Here is a 15,944-nt window from a genome sequence, read left to right as displayed (position 1 = left end):
TAAGGTAGGGTTACTTGGTTACTGACACGGGCTAGGCTTTGCTAAATCTAACATGACAAGTCAAACATTCTGTCTTTGTCTCTTTCACTGTTTTCACTCTTCCAATTAACACTCTTTCCCTCAGTATGTCGGAGTGACTGCTGGGGGTGGACGGGGGCGTGTGAGAGTGTGTGGTAGCCACTTGTGGCTAGTGCGAAAGTTCTGTGTGAGCTTTTGCTTTGGGTTCACAGCAGATTTGCCAGTGTTAAATTAACACTGCATACTGTTTTTATAATTCTCACCGAATCAGCATTACATTTAACACTTTATAGAGTGCAATGAGTGTTGTTGTTTAGTGTTAAATTTTATTAGCTCTTATAGTGTTCATTTGACACTATAGAGTGTTAGATCACTGAAACTCCACCTTTTCCTAGAATCCAAGCCCATATAAGTGACACACAGGTGCATAATGGGTGGCTTATGTCTGGGGCAGCCAAGTACTGTGTTTGATTAACCCACCATCATGAAAAAGACTCTGAGCAATAAGGTCTCTTGGTATGTAAACTTTACATAATGTTAACTTTGATTTTTCTGAAGATCAGCACACTGTGTTTTGGTAGCTGAATACATGCTTCTTCTTGACTCTTGCCTTACTTGTGTAATGAAGTTGGGATTGGGTTAGAGAATGAATGTTTTAAAAATGTAATTATTCATTTCCTTTTTAAGCATGTATTAAACAATTTCCTTGTACTTGTATAAGAGTAAAGTAATTAAGCTTTCTTGCAATCATCTGTAGTATGCAAGTGAATAAAATGTATGGTACCGTTCTTGGGGAAAACCAGGGAGAATCCACTGTGAAACAGCACTCCGCAAATTCTCTAAATGTGTTCCTAATGATAAGGCCAAGACTGGTAATCAAATTAGTCTCTCAGCAGGAGTGTTAGTGTAAAAGTAATGCTTATTAACACAGATTATAAAGCTTGTTAGAATACATAACATAATTATTAGCAGGGCTCAGAGAAGGTAAGGGCTCCCCTAGTGGCTACAAGAGTGCATTTTCCCTAAAGCAGATAGTCCCTAAAGACCACAACTTTGGATAGAAGAACAAATCAAATTATTTTGCTCAGTTAATATTCAGATTTTTATTGGGTTTAAATTTTAGAACATACCATGTTTTAGGATGGTATGTCATGGATATTAGTCTCTACCACATTTTAATGTTATGAATCTAGACCTTTTCCTATGCTTGAATTAATGTGTGCCAGGTGGTCTGAATAGTATAGTACCTATGATAGGTACTACACTGATAGGTATAGGTGTGATAGGTTCAATGTGGCAAGTACATACAATACTGACATTTTTCCTGGGAGATGGTTTCACTCAGATTTATCATCCATTAGCATTTTCCTTTTCATGGCATTTCTCTCCAGCTCTAGGAAACGTCTACAGAGAGCATCAATCACTCACTGGCCTACCAAAGCAGACCCCAGCAAAAGTAATTCCAATAACTGCAGTACAAACTTTACTAATATTTCTTATACTTGCTTTATTGAACACCATCATGGTGGATTAAAAAAAGACAAATATGTTGAAAGGCTGTACCATACCATGGTATGCAAATAAACATCCAGCATCATTACAGGGAAGTGGGTGGTACCAGGAGCTGCATAGCAAAGGTGTCGCAACTCTTGTACCATGTTTCCACATATAAAACCCATCAACCAAGGTCAGAATGGGTGACCAAAATCGACTTAGATCAACAAATACACCACACCTACAATTAAAACAGATACAAGTACAGATTTTTTTCTAACAAAAGACTAACATAAAAACCTTACGCAATAAAAAGCCATGAAAAGCAAGGTGCCGCTTAACTAATTAACACACAGATCTTTGGTTTTCAAAAACAATCAGCACTGAGCCATAAAGACTTTGATACACAATAAGAAAAGGCTGAGGGAGCCTTTTTGGTCAGAGTCTTTCTCATGATGGTTGGTAAATCGGGGCGGCTCTTATGTTCCGCATATGAGTTCTTGTGTGCACATTAAAATGGGGCAGATAGGGGCCACCCATTATGCACCTGTGTGCCATTTATATGGGCTTGGAATCTGGGAAGAGGTGGAGTTGCAGTGATCTAACAGTCTATGGTGTCAACTGAACACTATAACAGCTAATACAATTTAACAATATACAACAACACTGGTTTGGTGAGAATTATATAAACACCATGTAGTGTTAATTTAACACTGGCAAATTTGCTGTATATGTGTGTATGAGCAGAAGGGTTTAAATATGAGTACAGTCGAATCTATTTCAATACATCTATATTGTACAGCACAATACGATATACAGCACTATACACTATATACAATATCTATATAGTATCTAAGTAGTATTGCATTTGTAAAATGCAACTAGAAAACCCATTGTCTCATGCTGTCTTGCCATGCTTCCCTGAAGATATGAGTCTGTTAGTGTGCGACTTAAATGGGATTTACTAATAACCAGTATCACTTAGTAACCTGGGTTAGAAGGCTCGTCCAGTGAGCTGCATCACCAGGTAACGTAAACAATCGGTAGCGAAGCTCCCCTCATGGTCGTGGAGAGAGAGTCTCGTGACATTTCAGGCGGATTTGAGGTTTCAGAGCTTAGTAGCCAGATCGCACATAGGCAGGGACTATTGTGAGCATTCAATGAACGGAGGCAGAAGTTGTGTAAAAGACATGCATTTATTCCTAGCTAACACTACAAATAACATAAGACAGACATTACACAACACAAACAACAAACACGAAATAACGGAATAGAAACAAACAATGTAATTATGGAAATGTATTGACCAGATTTAAATGAGTAACCTTAAAAGGGAAATACTGTTCTGCAAAGCAAGCACAGTTTGTGGGAACACGACCCTAAAGTCATATAGCAGGTTAACAGAACAGCTTAGGTTGTTAGAATGAAAGGAAGCTGATTTACTTGTTTGCAGAGTGGGGGGGGTCTTGGCAGTTGGTTGCAGAGGCTGATGAGCTGAGGGGTGATGGCACTCAGGGAGGTGCGGCGTTTGCAGCAGTTGTTGGAGTGGAGCCCCTTTGATTCTCTCTCCTTGTGAAGCTTTGTCTTGGTTGCAATTCTCTGTCCAGCTGGGCCTTCGCTGGCAGGCTTCAGGAGGGCTTCTTTTCTCCTGGGCTGATGTTCTCTGTCTCTCTTTGGGCTGTTTTTCTGCTACTCACCTGGCTTTGTTCTGAGGTGCCAGGTTTTATGGTCTAAAGTTCATGAATAGGAATTCTACCCCTTACTTCACCCATTCCTGTCCTACCTTATCCTATTTTGTCTGACAAACCAGCTTATTCCATCATATCTTAGCTATTCTTATCCTACCATGTTATAATCTGTCTTATCTTAGCCGTTTCTATCCTACCTTATCCAATTCTATCGTATCTTAGCCGTTCCAATCCTTCCTTATCCCATTCTATCTTACCTTAGCCATTCCTATCCTACCTTATCCTATTCTATCATATCTTAGCCGTTCCTATTGTGGAAGAAATTTCTAGAAGTTCGATGTTTAAGTGTTTGACAGAACTTTATTATTCGATGAGCTCAAAGGGATCAGACACTCAGCAATCATGCGTCTCGTGTTCTGCTCTCCGAGCAACAAATGCATACATCTTTTACGGCCTAAAATGCGACAGTCATCTGACAAATCAAGAACAAGTCGGATTTCTGGACATTCCAGTTACTTCTGCCTTTCAAGGTCCAGGCAGTTCAAGGAAAGTTTGGCCATCTGGAGATGCCAGTTTCTTCTACTTTTTCAAGGTTCACCTATCAGCTTAGAACAAGTCTATCTATTTGGGACTTTTCCTTTTGCTATATTATTCTACAGTAGGACTCGTTGTCCTCTTCTTCTACATTTTATATTATCCAATACCATGCATTCATTTTATAATATTTTCTGCAACAGCTTACTTCTCAGATCATGCCTTTGTTTTGACCTGGGCCTCTTGCTGAACAAGCAATACTTGGCAAACATGTTAGTTCCTCTATAGAAAATAGAAATCTCTTACTTAAGCAGATTTGCATTATTGTTTGATACATTCAATTAATGACAAGTAAATTACATTGTTTCAACCACTATGCTTAAATCAACAACACCATTATAAACTTAATTGTTAATTACTGATTAGGTAATGCATTTTGCATAATCATCTATATTCCATTATTGATTACTGATTAGCATAATCAAGAATTTTCTATCACACAAGCTTGATAGGAAAGTCAATAACGTCCCTCCCCCCACTGTCCTTTCCGAGATACATCACTTCCCTACGCACGTACTCATACCTGACCCCTCAGACGAGGTTAAAAACATCCCTCATCAGGCATCGCCGCATGAAGTGGAGTAAAGGGTACACATGTGCAAGGTAGAGCAGGGTGGGAAGAATATCCACTTTTAAGGATAAAACCTTACCTTGGAAGGACAGGGACCTAGACTTCCACAGTCCGATCTTTCGCCTGGCGATGGCCAACTGCTCCTCCCAGTTCAACCGGGCGGCACCATCCGAAAGGATGTTGATCTCCAACACTTTGAGAGGTCCGTCACAGAGGGTGAGACCGCCTGCGACGTCCTCCCTCGCCTTCCAGCTGCCGAAATACTTGGCCACCGACTTACTGAGGTTGAGCGTCGCGCCAGAGGCCCTACCAAACGCATAAACGAGGCTCAAGGTATGACCGAGAGACTGATCCGAGCAGACGAAAAGTGTGGTGTCGTCTGCATACTGGGTCAGTTTAACAGTTGTCCCCTGACTTCCTGGGATGAGAAGGCCATCGACCCCGGGGTGGGCGCGAATGGCGCACGCCAGTGGCTCTATATAGAGCACGTAGAGGAGGGGGGAGAGGGGACATCCCTGCCTCACTCCACTCAGCTGGGGCACCAAGTCACTCAGGAAGCCATTGATAACAACATGGCTCCCAACTTCGTTATACAAAGTGCGTAACCACCGTTCCCAGAAACACTGCAATACCGGGTCGATGCGTGGAGCGGACGGGGCAAGCCCCACTTTCGGCTCCCTGTTCCAAAAATCCGTTTAATATGTGGTCCCCTCCATGGGGGACGTATCAGATATTAAACTGATAAGAACAGATACTACACTTGATCTTAGCCAAAAGGCCGAGAAGCGATACCCGCAAACTGCACCCCGCCAATTTTTTAAATAATATTATGCTTGTACTACTTACATTAACACATAATCACAATCTGAAAGGCTGAAACACCATGCAAATCAATGCCAACCCAGTACAATAAGAATTTTAAGGATAACATTTAACAAATAGAACTACCTGCAGAACTATTACCCTTAAAACAGGCAAAAGAGCAATTCCACCAACAAATACAATTATACACCATAAAAATCTAATTACATGGCCAATAAAACAATTAAAATGTTACCTTATATGCATGCCATTAAAAAGTTAAGACCTTCAAAAAGGAACACACCCGCAGACTTCCGACCTCTGCACAGGGGTCGGGCTAAAACACTGTCATACACATTCCTAAAACACATAAAATTAGTAACCTTAGCAATAAAATAGGTCAATCACACAACAAACAGCACAACAGATAAAATGTTAATAATGTTAATACTTTAATTCATGGATTCGTATGTTTGATAACTACGTGACGGCGTTGTCTGAAGTGGAAATTCCGGAGAAGAGAAAGCGTGCTTTGCTAATTCATTGCTTAGGTAAAGAGGGGCAGAGGATCTTTTACACACTTACAGTGTCTGATGACAAATATGAGACTGCGCTGACTGCTCAGCGAGCATTTTTTGTGCAAAAAGTAAACGTGGTTGCTGAGAGAAATAAATTTCGCCAACTCGGTGAACCTATCATGCAGGATTTGGCTGCACTGCGTGAGCTGCTTGTGAACTGTGACTTTGGCGCACTTGCGGATGATATGATTAGGGATCAAATTGTAGAGAAGACATGCACTTCACGTATACGGGAACGTCTGCTATTGGAAACGGACCTCACTCTGCAAAAAGCGATTACTATCACGGGACAAATTGAGTCTGCAGTAGCAGAGGCTAAAGCTATGGAGCGGACTGAAACTACAGTTAAAGTGGTGCATACTGGCTCACGTGAAGGAACAAAACTGCAGTGGCGTCAGAAATCTGTACCACATAAGTCCACAGCTCCTCATTAGATGCCATCACATGACTCACAAAGAAAAATGGATGCAAAAACATGCTTCCATTGTGGCACTACATCTCACTTAGCAAATTACCCTAAATGTCCAGCTAAACAGTCAAAATGCAGACAGTGTGGTGAATTTGGACATTTTGCAAGAGTCTGTCATAGTTCAGCTCCCACCTGCAATGTACAAGAAGTTACTGTGCCTGAGTTAACAGTCTTAAGCACTGATACGTCTTTGCAAATGAAACAGAAACAATGTCTTACATGCACTGTTTCCTTGCACACAGAGAGTGATCAATCAGTTGACACTGAATTACTTGTAGAAACTGGAACATAAGAACATAAGAACATAAGAACTATACAAACGAGAGGAGGCCATTCGGCCCATCAAGCTCGCTTGGGGAGAACTAAACTAATAGCTCAGAGTCGTTAAAATCTTATCTAGCTCTGATTTAAAGGAACCCAAGGATTCAGCTTGCACTACATTATCAGGAAGGCTATTCCATACTCTGACTACACGCTGTGTAAAGAAGTGCTTCCTTAAATCCAGCTTGAAATGTTCTCCCGCTAATTTCCACCTATGGCCACGAGTTCGTGTATTTAAACTAATGCTGAAGTAACTATTTGGTTGAACAGCATCCAAACCTGTTAGAATCTTATATACCTGGATCATGTCCCCCCTCAGTCTCCTTTGCTTGAGACTGAACAGATTTAGCTCAAGTAACCTTTCCTCGTATGACATTCCTCTAAGACCAGGAATCATTTTTGTGGCCCTACGCTGCACCTTTTCTAAGGCCACAATGTCCTTTTTAAGATATGGTGACCAAACCTGCACACAATATTCTAGGTGAGGTCTCACCAAGGAATTGTATAATCTTAGCATTACCTCCCTTGACTTAAACTCCACACACCTGGAGATATACCCCAACATCCTATTGGCCTTTTTTATTGCTTCCCCACACTGGCGAGAATGGGACATGGAAGCATCAACATACACACCAAGGTCTTTTTCATGATCAGCTACCTTTATTTCAGTGGGACCCATAAAATACCTGTACTTTATATTTCTGCTCCCTACATGGAGTACCTTACATTTGTCTACGTTAAATTTCATCTGCCAGGTATCGGCCCAGTCACTAATTAAATCAAGATCCCGCTGTAGCTGCTGAGCCACTAATTCAGTATCTGCTACACCACCCACCTTGGTGTCATCTGCAAATTTCACCAGTTTGCTGTATATATTGGTATCCATATCATTTATGTAAATTAGGAACAATAGTGGTCCTAAAATCGAACCCTGCGGTACCCCACTATGAACGCAAGCCCACTGTGACATTGTGCCTCTTATAACTACTCGCTGTCTCCTATCTGTTAACCAGTTATCAATCCAGGTTGCTACGGTACCTAAAATACCTGTCGCTTTGAGTTTAAGTAGGAGCCTCTTGTGGGGGACAACATCAAAAGCCTTTTGGAAATCTAAATAGATGACATCATAGGCCTTCTTATCATCAACTTCCTGAGTAGCTTCCTCAAAAAACTCCAACAGATTTGTTAAACAGGATCTACCTCTCCTAAATCCATGCTGGCTATCCCGCAAAATGTTATTGGAGTCCAGGTAATCTACCATTTTCTCTTTGATTATAGCCTCCATAACTTTACCAGTTATACAAGTTAGACTGATTGGCCTATAGTTAGACAAATTACTTCTATCCCCTTTTTTGAAAATAGGCGTTATGAAGGCGTGCTTCCAATCAGAAGGTACCACACCTTCAGATAAGGATTTTTGAAACAGTAAAGTTAAGGGTCGGCAAATAATATCCCTCATCTCTTTTAACACTATAGGTAAGATGCCATCAGGGCCCTGTGATTTATTTATTTTGAGCTTAGCTAGGCTTTGCAAAACATCTGCTTCAGTTATATATATATTAGCTATAGACAATGCTGGATAGGTAATAACTGGTAAATTACTAAGGTCCTCAACAGTGAATAACCGTGCAAAACTATCATTGAACTCATTTACTATATCAATGTCGTTTACTATTATAAGACCCTTACTATCCTGCAGATTAGTAATTTCAGGTTTTAGAGCTCTTTTAGAGTTAAAATACTGGAAGAAACTTTTAACGTCATCCTTAGCTTCCAATGCAACCATCCTTTCGACATTTCTTTTAGCTCGTCTAATATCATTTTTTAACTCAGCCTGTAGACTTAGATATTCCTGCTTAATTCTGTCATCATCAGTTATTTTCCATTGCTGGAACAAGGCCCTTTTCCTCCTTACTTTATGCTTTATTTCCCTAGTAAACCACCTAGGTTGCAATTTCCTAGATTTATTCTTGCTGGAAACAGGTATGAAGTCCTTTTGCACTTGCAATAATGTGCTTTTAAAAAATTCCCAGGCCTCTTCAACAGTTTTGTTATTTAACTCCATCCAGTTCACAGTTTCTAGTTTTAGTCTCATACACTTAAAGTCAGCCTTCCTAACATTATATATTTTTGATTTGGACTTAGCTCTTCGAACACTAAACTTAACCTCAAATTTGACCATGTTATGATCGCTACTGTCAAGTGGTTCTAAAACGTCTAATTTACCAATCCTGTCCTGGTTATTAGAGAGAACAAGATCAAGAATGGCATCTCCCCTGGTAGGGGTGTTAACAAACTGAGTAAAAAAACAATCCTGTACTAATTCCACCATCTCCAGTTCATTTTCTGAAGAGCCAGTGACAATGTCCCACTGCATTCCTGGTAGATTAAAATCACCCATAACTACCACATCATTTTTATTGCTCATAGTCCTAATCTCACTGTATAACAATCTGCTTTCTGTTTTCTGTTCTGTTCTCTCCTGTTTGTGCTCTTTGTTAATAAATCACCCCTGACAATCCAACCATCCCGGTTCTGAGTCCGTTTATGCTGCGTCTGACAGCAGCCGGAACGAAACACTTACAGAGACTGAAATGCATGAGGGTTTACAGCCAATATGCACAAGCATTTCTCTCACATCTGTGATACACTTACAGACGGTGACACACATTCAAACAGGGAAATTTATCCCTCTGGTGACACAAACACAGACATTTTTGTCTCCAAAAGCCTACAAATTATCACAGTTGTGTCTAATTACTGCGACACACGTTCTCATGTTCTCATGAGCTAAAAAGTAACAGGTTCATAGATATTTGTTCCTCACAAATGCGGTAAATACAAACCCGTACACACACACACATTCACATACACACTCCCATACACACAGACACACACACCCTGCTCTCCTCCCATGAAGCTCGGGGCTCTGAGCGGATCGCCCTCTGCTGCCCACAGCTGCTTCTGCTCCCATTCTTTTAATATGGAAGCCATCTGCTTGTGTTGATGTTTTGCCTGATATTTCATGCCAAACCTGCACATGGTTTTGTTGCCATTTTTCACACATAAAACTTACATAAGTCTACAGGCTGAGTTAAAAAATTATATTAGACGAGCTAAAAGAAATGTCGAAAGGATGATTGCATTGGAAGCTAAGGATGAACTGGTTTAAACTGGTTAAAAGTTTCTTCCAGTATTTTAATTCTAAAAGAGCTCTAAAACCTGAAATTACTAATCTGCAGGATAGTAAGGGTCTTATAATAGTAAACGACATTGATATAGTAAATGAGTTCAATGATAGTTTTGCACGGTTATTCACTGTTGAGGACCTTAGTAATTTACCAGTTATTACCTATCCAGCATTGTCTATAGCTAATATATATATAACTGAAGCAGATGTTTTGCAAAGCCTAGCTAAGCTCAAAATAAATAAATCACAGGGCCCTGATGGCATCTTACCTATAGTGTTAAAAGAGATGAGGGATATTATTTGCCGACCGTTAACTTTACTGTTTCAAAAATCCTTATCTGAAGGTGTGGTACCTTCTGATTGGAAGCATGCCAACATAACGCCCATTTTCAAAAAAGGGGATAGAAGTAATTTGTCAAATTATAGGCCAATCAGTCTAACTTGTAACTGGTAAAGTTATGGAGGCTATAATCAAAGAGAAAATGGTAGATTACCTGGACTCCAATAACATTTTGCGGGATAGCCAGCATGGATTTAGGAGAGGCCGATCCTGTTTAACGAATCTGTTGGAGTTTTTTGAGGAAGCTACTCAGGAAGTTGATGATAAGAAGGCCTATGATGTCATCTACTTAGATTTCCAAAAGGCTTTTGATGTTGTCCCCCACAAGAGGCTCCTACCTAAACTCAAAGCGACTGGTATTTTAGGTACCGTAGCGACCTGGATTGATAACTGGTTAACAGATAGGAAACAGCGAGTAGTTATAAGAGGCACAATGTCACAGCGGGCCTGTGTCCATAGTGGGGTACCGCAGGGTTTGATTTTAGGACCACTATTGTTTCTAATTTACATAAATGATATAGATACCAATATATACAGTAAACTGGTGAAATTTGCAGATGACACCAAGGTGGGTGGTGTAGCAGATACTGAATTAGTGGCTCAGCAGCTACAGCGGGATCTTGATTTAATTAGTGACTGGGCCGATACCTGGCAGATGAAATTTAACGTAGACAAATGTAAGGTACTCCATGTAGGGAGCAGAAATATAAAGTACAGGTATTTTATGGGTCCCACTGAAATAAAGGTAGCTGATCATGAAAAAGACCTTGGTGTGTATGTTGATGCTTCCATGTCCCATTCTCGCCAGTGTGGGGAAGCAATAAAAAAGGCCAATAGGATGTTGGGGTATATCTCCAGGTGTGTGGAGTATAAGTCAAGGGAGGTAATGCTAAGATTATACAATTCCTTGGTAAGACCTCACCTAGAATATTGTGTGCAGGTTTGGTCACCATATCTTAAAAAGGACATTGTGGCCTTAGAAGGTGCAGCGTAGGGCCACAAAAATGATTCCTGGTCTTAGAGGAATGTCATATGAGGAAAGGTTACTTGAGCTAAATCTGTTCAGTCTCAAGCAAAGGAGACTGAGGGGGGACATGATCCAGGTATATAAGATTCTAACAGGTTTGGATGCTGTTCAACCAAATAGTTACTTCAGCATTAGTTCAAATACACGAACTCGTGGCCATAGGTGGAAATTAGCGGGAGAACATTTCAAACTGGATTTAAGGAAGCACTTCTTTACACAGCGCGTAGTCAGAGTATGGAATAGTCTTCCTGATAACGTAGTGCAAGCTGAATCCTTGGGTTCCTTTAAATCAGAGTTAGATAAGATTGATGGGCCGAATGGCCTCCTCTCGTTTGTATAGTTCTTATGTTCTTATGGGTCCTGCAGTGAGTCCTGTATCATAAGGGTGTCTTTCCTAGGAACTGATCAAGACAGAACAACTCAGGCAGTGAAAGCTGAGCTGCCTCTGTTATCTGACCTGATTAACAACCTGAGAAACATTTGATTTGAGTTTAACACTAAGAGAGATTTACCAGCATGTCAGATTAATGGTGAGAACAGAACCAATAAATGACCAAAATTAAAACTCATAAGCCTGTGTGGAAGGTGCAGGAGCTGTTGGGCCATTTTAAACATAAGGTCAGCATGTTGGGGGAATGACATGCAGGCTTCCATAACTGTGCCCAGGTATTTAAATGCCTCCGCCTCCTCTGCCTACTGGCCGTTCAGATACTCCGGTTTCCCTCCACGGCCCAAAAAAGGTGAATTGAAGTTACCAGCTCGCCCAAAAGTATGACTGTGAGTGTGACTGTCACTATGAGTGTGACTGTCGCTATGAGTTTGACTGTCACTATGAGTGTGACTGTCGCTATGAGTGTGACTGTCACTATGAGTGTGACTGTCACTATGAGTGTGCCCCGGAATGGGTTGGCACCCCATGCTGGGCATCTTACAGACTCCAGTCTCCCACAATCCTGAATAGGACACAGTATATGAAAATGCATGGAAAGAGAAATTATGTAGAAGTCAAACTGGTAGGAGAGAGAAGTTATACTGAGAATGAATCTCTGTCTCCTTTTAGACTTTTGTTAGTCTAAGACTGTTACGGGGACACGGGGAGAACATGCAAGCTGTACATGCAGAACCAGGAGTGGGAACCACACCCACAAGCCTGGAGGCGTGAAGTGAGAGCAGCTGGTCTGCAGTCCTGCAGGGAGCTGGAGCGCCATTTCTTTGGAACAGTGTGGAGCCGTCCTCCATTACTGCTTATCCTGTACGGGGGGGTGGGGAGCCTTGCTAATCCAAATATTACACTGCATCTTGCTATCCCAAAACTCTAGTGATCTTCATTGTGAATACAGTAATACAATAAATACAGTGTTAATTAACAGATGACACACTTATTCCACATTGATATACTGTTTATCCAACATGGGGTTAAAGAATCAAGGTCATGGTGGGAAAAAATATATGAACCCCTTGGATAAGGACCTCTTGGAAATGAGATAATTGGAGTCAGGTATAGATTTGACCTGAAAGAACCACACTGTGGTGGTTATCCAGCTTTCTTCAAATGTTCAAGTGCACAATGACCAGATCCAAAGTGATGTAACATTGAGCATGAGTGACGATTATCCGCTTTCCTTAGCTCCATGTTTTGGACTGTGGGAGGATAACAGATACCAACAGAAACTCCACAAGGCTGCTGCACGTGATCCGTACTCGTTACCAAGTTACCAAATCTTTTTGTACCTCTGCTATGTTGCAACTATCTAGTAAACACCGTACCTCAATACAGGCGTGAGCAGGTGTAACTGGACCTGCCCGTTCCATGCAATCAAGTAGAACACAGACCCGGGTTGATAGGTTTATTGTTTACTTATTTTGCACTTGAAATCTCTGTATGTGGTTAAACAGAAAAATGGCCAGTATTGCTGTCATATTTCAGGTTGCCAAGTGGAATATGGTTATTGGTGATTGATGGAGTTTTGTATATTCCTCTGGTGAGCATGGGAGGGTCCAGTCACTTGTCAAAGGACCCGAGCCCAGGTGGATACTGGCATGCTTCGGTTTGTTATAACTTACTTTGTTGATGTTTGTGGCAAGTTAATGGGGTTAGTCTTCCGGGGTGTTCCAGGAAACCAGAGCCCAGGTAGTACGAAAGTGTTCTGTGCTCGGGTCACGCTTTTCAGTGGGAGACCTCATTGGAGCAGGGGGGTCGTATGGTACTTTTGTTATTGAATTCACGTCATGTTACCTGATGTTTTATGCTATAATACATTGATTTTGGAGGGTACAGTATACATCCATCCATCCATCCATTTTCCAAACCGCTTATCCTACTGGGTCGCTGGGGGTCCGAAGCCTATCCCGGAAGCAACGGGCACGAGGCAGGGAACGACCCAGGATGGGGGGCCAGCCCATCGCAGGGCACACTTACACACCATTTACTCACACATGCACTCCTACGGGCAATTTAGCAAGTCCAATTAGCCTCAGCATGTTTTTGGACTGTGGGGGAAAATCAGAGTACCCGGAGGGAACCCCACGACGACATGGGGAGAACATGCAAACTCCACACACGTGACCCAGGTGGAGACTCGAACCCGGCGGAGGGTATACAGTGCAGGGAAAATGTTTAAAATAGCAAAGGCTTGTGTTTGATAGTGATTGATTGTGAAGTGATTAATGGTATTGCCTAGCATTTTAAAGAGGTCCTGCGTGGCTCAGTGGGGAGGGGCTACCTCTACCGTGAGAGGATGTATGGGATTGTGCTGCATTTTGTCCTGCCGGTAGCGTAAAAGGAAAGTAATAAAGAAAAAGTTTTTTTGACGAGTTCTGTGCAATGGTCTATCATTCTGCTCACACTCCGTTACAGGGCCCCTCTACATCAGGTCCCCTCTGACGTGGCCCTCAGTCCCTCAGGGCGACACTGTCCCCTGAGTCCCCAGAATCCCTTTCAATCTGGGAGATCAGCTAACCCCACCCATCCTGCTGCTGTTACTGTATGGTAACTAATGCTGTGATACGTTAACCTCAAAGGTTAGAACTTGAAACTAGGAATGACGTGACACATGAGTTAATCACGTCCCAGTACAGCAAGTCAGAAAGCTATTTAGCAAAACCAGGGGGCTATTTCAAAAAGCAAGATTTCTTGCTTAGCCAGATAACGTGTCAGATTTAATTTACCCCAGTTTAAATGGCTTTTATCTTTGTTCACTGACATTTAGCCCAGACGACATTAAATCCGACAGATTATCTGACTAAGCTAGGAATCTTGCTTTCTGTCATCCCCCAGTTCTAGCTAGGTTCATTGTTAGCCATTATTAGCAATTTCAGTTTCTGAAAACATGTTATGTGGTATTTAGCGCATAATAACACCGTAGCAGCACGTCCACAGACAGTGGTTGGACAGTACTGTGTGTACGACGGATTTAATAAGCCACAAATAATATGTGAGTGCTAAAAACAGTACAAAACTTCAGCTTTAACTCCATAAAGGGCGCAGCCATCCTGAATTCTCACGTTGAGGTTGTACAGATTCCTCTTCACAAGTCAGAATTCCAGCTTCAAGGGGCGTTCTGTTTCTGACTAGAAGCTCGAATTTCCGAGTTACGAGTTCAAATGGAACGTGGCACAGTAATGTCACTTAGCAGTTTGCAGGTTATCAATGGGCTTGTCCATGGACTTCACCTAAACCCAGGACATCCCTAGTCTCTCTGCTTCTTACAGGGAACTAACTTTAATTAAAACCAATAAATGACACACATACACAGAGCAAATGATTTTAAACCCAGAACCTTTTAGCTGTAAACCGCTGTGCCACCCATCATTGGAAATAGTTGGTGAAATACCAACAGTCCACAAGATTTATCAATGGGCCTACATGGAGGAGGTAAGGTGCCTGCCAGAGTGGTGTCAGGGCAAGAAACACTCTCTGAATGTCAGTGACACTAAGGAACTAGTCATTAGCTTCTGTAAGCAGGAGGTGGATCACGCTCCCATTTATATTATTAGGGAACCTGCATGAGTGTCAGCAGCATTAAACTGCTCAGAGTCTCCCTCACCGCTGGCCTTAAGTGGCACAGCACGCTGCAGCTGCTATGAAGAAAGTGCAACAGCACCTTTACTCCCTTAGGTGTCTGAGGAAGGCCTGGATGTTACCTACAGACCCTGCAAACAGGTGAGCTGTGGAGTCCATCCTCACAAGCAGCACAACCTCCTGGCAACTCCTTCTGTTTTTTACAGTTTGAACTGTGTCTACTTCTTCCCACCATATCTGTTGCATGATGCTATGGCTGGCTGCAAACTCGCCAGCAACCACCAGGGGGCAATCTGACCATGCATACTAATATCAACCATGCTTTCCTCTTTGTGGGCCTTAGGGGGTGATAACTGGGCATGGCTGGTGATCCCAGTAGAAATGCTTCTGCCCCAACAGACCACAGCACAGAAGATGGCTGGTGCCACCACAGAATCATAAAAGGCCCCTGCACTCCAAAGGACCTCAGTCTGCGTAGCAGATTCAACCTGTTCTGACCTTTATTGTAAACACTGTTTGTATTGTGGGTCCAGTCCAGATTGTTGACTCCTATAAGTATCTGGGTGTTCATCTGAACAATAATCTGAAAGTCCATCCCCTGGATGTTCATTGGTGTGGGTGGAGGATGTTCGTGCCTGAGAAAGTCCACTACCAGTTCTTTGGTCTTTCCAGCGTTAATCTGGAGGTACTTCAGTTGGCACCATTCCACAAAGTCCTGGGTCGTTTCTCTGTACTCCTTGTCATCCCCATCAGCCAACTATCGCACAGTCATCTGAGAATTTTTGCAGTTGGTTGAGTTGTGTGAGAAGTCCGCAGTGTATATGGTGAAGAG

The 15,944-nt window shown here is 42.0% G+C and overlaps 1 non-coding gene across 1 annotated transcript; it reads right to left on the bottom strand.

The window, feature by feature from the left end:
- Positions 1–4,963: 4,963 nt before the first annotated feature.
- LOC125749956 (U2 spliceosomal RNA) lies at positions 4,964–5,155 on the bottom strand. The gene has a single exon (XR_007400234.1). It is a non-coding gene; the product is annotated as a U2 spliceosomal RNA (small nuclear RNA).
- Between the last annotated feature and the right edge of the window lie 10,789 nt (positions 5,156–15,944).

This window comes from Brienomyrus brachyistius, chromosome 9, assembly GCF_023856365.1.
Source record: "Brienomyrus brachyistius isolate T26 chromosome 9, BBRACH_0.4, whole genome shotgun sequence".
Lineage (NCBI taxonomy): Eukaryota > Metazoa > Chordata > Actinopteri > Osteoglossiformes > Mormyridae > Brienomyrus > Brienomyrus brachyistius.
Note: the sequence above shows the minus strand (reverse complement) of the source record. Positions and strands in the feature narration are given on the sequence as shown.